The sequence below is a fragment of the Thamnophis sirtalis genome, unplaced genomic scaffold, assembly GCF_051295495.1.
Source record: "Thamnophis sirtalis isolate CommonGarterSnake01/CBP01778 unplaced genomic scaffold, rThaSir2_p1.2 scaffold_8, whole genome shotgun sequence".
NCBI lineage: Eukaryota > Metazoa > Chordata > Lepidosauria > Squamata > Natricidae > Thamnophis > Thamnophis sirtalis.
This window is the reverse complement of record NW_028261388.1, coordinates 50915322-50920404: the sequence shown is the minus strand read 5'-3', so window position 1 is coordinate 50920404 and position 5083 is coordinate 50915322.

The window sequence follows — 5083 nt, the reverse complement described above, 5'->3', positions numbered from 1 at the left end:
TTTTCCAACTGGTATATTTCCTACTGGAACTGGAAACAATCAATTAAGCCACTTTCCTGGACAACATCCAGAATATCCAGGAGTGCAGCAGTAAGATGGAACCCAAAGATGAGCTGCTGCAGGAATGGCTGAGGCAGTAGCAGATACAGAAGAAGGATCCAACAGAGGAAGTGCCATGGCAAGACAAGACTCTTCATGGGTCAACATGATAGATAGCTGAGATGGCAGACATTGGGAAATCCTATCAGTGACTAGAAAGGGTTGGACTTAAAGACGCCACTGAGGCACTGATCATAACAGCACAGGAAACAGGCACCAAGCAGCATATCCATAGCAGCAGGGGTGTACTATGCTAAACTGGCCCCAGGTGGAAACTATGCTGAAATGTCTCAGAGGCAGTCCAACATATAGAGGCAGAGTGTATGTTGCACTTTAGAAACTTTCTGCAATCAACAGTCCTCTTACAATGCTCCTTAAGATTCAAGGAGTTATTTTCCATCCTAGTCCAAAATAATTGAAATCATTTCTGGGTTGTAGGAAAGTGGTACAGTAAAGTAAGAAAAATTTAAAAGAAGAAAAATTACTGAATTTCTTTTCTATTTCATGGTGCATCTCCTGGGGTTTTAAAAGTCAGATGTGGATTGCCAAAACAGGTATTTAAAATGGGTATGAGAAAAACAAACAAACCAAGAAACCTCCAGAAACACATTCATAAGTGACTGGTGACAAGCTTGGTAGCTAGAGAGAGAAAATAAATCTGACTTGTTTACTTGTTGCTCTCCTGGTTGGTGATGATGGGGTGTAAAATAATGCCTGAATGCAAAGAGATGGTGAAGGAGATACTATATTTCAATGAACAGCCATATTGTCCTTTTTACATATGCATTATAAATACAACAGTAATTGATTGCTAGCCACTGCCTTGTTATCTACAATTGTAACAGTCATATTAAATAGCAGATTTGTGTTAATGCTATCCCTAATCAGGTAGTAAATTAGGTTAAAATTAGTGGGTGTGTAGAGTTGAACAAATCATGGATTAGTACAGGTAGTTCTCAAATTAATTCTCAATTAGTGACTGTTGGAAGTTACAGCAGCATTGAAAAGAATGACTTATTACCATTTTTCACTTTCTCAACTGTTGCATTCCTCTGGTCATCAATGTTCCCTCTAATTTTTTTTCAGTGTGAGCGGAAAAGTATAGTGTTTGAGTGGTACATTTTCATGCCTGAGCACCTGAATTTTTTTCACAGATGTCACCTAAGACAACAACGAAATCAGCATTATTTGAAACTCAAAGTTATGTTTATTCAAGGTACCCGCTTAATTAAAAGTGTTATATAATATCAGTATCACTTAACAACGCTCCTGCTTAGCAACCAAAAGGTTGGCTCAGAAACTCTGGCATTTGAAGCATGCAAGTGTTAAAGCTGCCAAGTTACCAGACCCTTGCACCCCTAACCCTTTAGAAAAAAAAAAAAAACCAGGGGTCTTCAAACCTGACAGCTTTAAGACTTGTGGACTTCAACTCCCAGAATTCCTCCCTGAGGGGAATTATATATTTGGACTGTTTCATAGTTACATTAGAGAACTACATTGTTAGAACTTAGCACAAAAGATACCTTTTATCTGAAAATCCAAATAGAGTAAACCTGCTATTATCCCAGAGCACTAATGTCATTTGTCCCAATCTGTTTTATGAGTCTGTATTAAAATAGATAGAAATATGTTCACTAAATTTTATAGATCTATATTTCAGGAACCTATCAGAAGTTAGGGCAAGATAAGAGTGGAAGAATGAATTTTGTTGCAGGTCATGGGGATTTTTTCACCTCCTCCTCCTCCTCCTCCAATAGCACCGACACATTTGCTGCCCAGCGCTGCGGCTGAGGTGAAGCCGCCAAAGCTCCCACTGGCGCCCCCACAGCGTTGGGCGGAAATCCGGCAGTGCTGTTGGAGGAGGAGGAGGCAGCAGACATAGGAGAATGATTTCTTACTGTTGCTTGATAAACAGTTGGAATCTGAAATTTTTCCTGAAGAAGTTAAAGGTTTAAATTTTTAACCAAAATGTCTTTTAAACTCTGTATTATCTACTTAATGTTAATCATGCTTGCTCATTTTAGTTCCACTTATAAAAATAAATTTACTGGACCAAAATTGAAGCCAATATAGAAAATATTTCAATTAAAGCCAACAAACAGGTTGGCTTTAAACTTCCTATAATTAAAATATCAAGCTGTATTCTCTGAAGTCAGCCATGTTCATTACTATACCTACATTTCTCTATTTGCCCCAAAGGATTTAAAAATATCTTGAAAATAAAGAGAAAAAAACTTTTTCTAGAATAAAGCTTAAACAAGTAAATAGGAAAAAAGACATAAACACATACAATAGATTATGTAATGTCCATTACTTCACTTTGTAATTCTTCCGTATAAACCAATCCTTGCCATTCCATTAAATATGTACCCACAACAGACTTTAATATTTGTATGTGTGTAAGTATGTATAAACATACATGTTCAAGCAGATATACCTCCTAATCATATACTGCAACAGTAAGAGCAATAAAGTTTATATTCATTAATCAAATTTATATAGCCACACATCTATCTCATCCAAGGCAACTCTTAGACATATTAGACAACTTCCACTCCAATCTTCTCTTTTGGATGCCCCCCTCGCCCGCTGCCAGAAGAGCCTCATTCTGATGCAGCCCCAGACAGGAACAGTGCATGAAGTTGTGACACCCCCACTGAAAGTACAGGAGACCCACTTGGAGAGATCAATGGGATCTTCTAGTCCAGAAACCCAATGGTGACCTCATACTACTTGCAACCGCTAACTTTGCAACTTTACAAACAAGCAAATAAAAATAAAAATCAGAAAGGAGGTACTGATAACATCTTCAGAAATGTATCTTGATGTAGGACCAAATCCCTTCCTAAAATGAAAAGCCCACCAGTAAAACACTACGGAAACCGCCGGAGTCAAACTTCCTCAAGAAAATGGAAAAAAAAATGTTTGCCACGAAGGCTGCCGGACAATTGGAAACCTTTGCCTCTTTAGTGAAGGGGGAAGCATCTGATTCCCCCTTCTTCCCTTCTTGAGAGATTAGTGGAGCGTGAGAAGAACTTTTGAAGTATCAATTCTTAAATCCTCCTTTATCGGAGAATCTTTGAATGCCCGGTTGCAAATAAAACCCCATCTTCAGAGGCGGACTGGCTCTGGATACCTTCCTCCTGGCCCCGGAAAGTAAAAGCCACCACCCCGAAGAAGTTGACGCTGGCCGTTCTCTTCTCCCTTTCTCGCGCTGCCGAGGCCAGAAGGGAAGGGAACATAGAGGGTCCCCCGGACTCTAGCTGCTCCCCAAGAATGCCAACGCCCTCCTGGATCACCTCCCGAAGTCCGGACCGCAGATAGCAAGTCCGCCGCGGCGGCCAGCTCGGGCAGAACCTCCATCCCACCCTCGCTGCCTTGGTCTGGGTGGCAGCGCGGAAGATGCTCCGCAATTGGGCCACCCCGACCTGCCTTTCTGCCCGAGCCTGGGTGACCCCCACCGCCTCCCCGACAGGGAGAAGCGCGGCGTGTTCGGGACTCACCAGCTTCGGCACGGAGAAGCAGCCCGCCCCCCCGGGAGAACGGCCTTGACGCTGCGGTGGCCATTGCGGTGCAGAACTGCAGTGCTGGGAGCCCGGCTGGGAAGGAGGAGCAGCGGGATCCCTCTAAGGGATCCCCCGAACATGGACTTGAAGAGCCATGCTCTTCAAAACAAGTCTCAGGAGGTCCTTTGCAGGCGGCCAGTTCTAGCCACCTGCAAAGGACTTCCCCACGTTTGCTTTGGCAGAAATCTCTGCACGGCAGATAGAAACTGCTGCGCGGGATTTTCTTGCCACGTGCGCGGCCGCGCAGGCGCGCACCTTAGAGGGAACAGTGCTGGTCATGTGATCAAAATTCAAATGTTTGGCAACTGACTCATATTTATGATGGTTGCTGTGTCCTGGGGTCATGTGATCACCCTTTGCAACAGTCAAAGTCAATGGGGAAGCCAGATTAATTTAACAATTGTGCTATTAATTTAACTACTGCAGTTATTCATTTAACAACTGTGGCAGGAAAGTTCATACAATGGGCCAAAACTTACTTAACAACTATCTAGCTTAGCAATAGAAATTATGGGCTCAATTGTGGTCGTAAGTCAAGGACTACCTGTATTCTTTTTTAAAAAAATACTGGTCACTCTCAAAAAGAGTATGTTGTATTGCTTGTTTTGTTAGCACTGAAGATGCTCTTTTTCCTTATGATTTCTTTTATGTTCAGGAAACATGCTGTAGATATTTGAAAGTAATATTCACAAATGTACAGTGCTATTTGTGCAGAAAGAGAAAGTCTAAAATAAAAAATTCCAAGCCTAGCAGGTGACTGGATAAATTTATGATCTGAAAAAAATCATGTGGTTAATTACTTAAATACAGTATATGGTCTCTGACTCTCACATTAAGATCTTTACACACATTGAGCATTTTAGTGGAAAAACACTTCCAGAAATCACACATACAAACTTGGATCCATTTTCTAACTCAATATGTGGGTGCCTCCTATCCTCCATAGCCTAAATTCTATTCTAAGAGACTCCACTTCCAAAGTAGTGTACATTTCCAACTATTTTATAAAGAGTACTGTGCTTATCCTACACAAGTATATTAAGGATCATTTAAATCAGGTCTGCTTGGGTTATGAGTTTTTTTGACTCATTTTAGAATAATGACATTTAGACTCTTATTACAGTAGTTCCATTCCTTTGATATATATAAAATGAAATTGTAGTACATTAAAAACAAGAGATTTTTATCTCTTCCATCAACTATATTCTCCTGAATGAAGTTTCTCCAGAGAGTATTATGGCATGAAATAGCATCTTGTTGGAATTTGAAGCAGGAAATCTTAAAAACAGTGATGTCCCTTTTTTTTAAAACAGTTTTTTTTTAATGTCTCTCATGAATAGCTTAAGATGATTTCAATCTATTGAAGTTTATAATATAATCTCCTGTTAGAGCCCTTAATATTTTTGCCTGCTACTGAG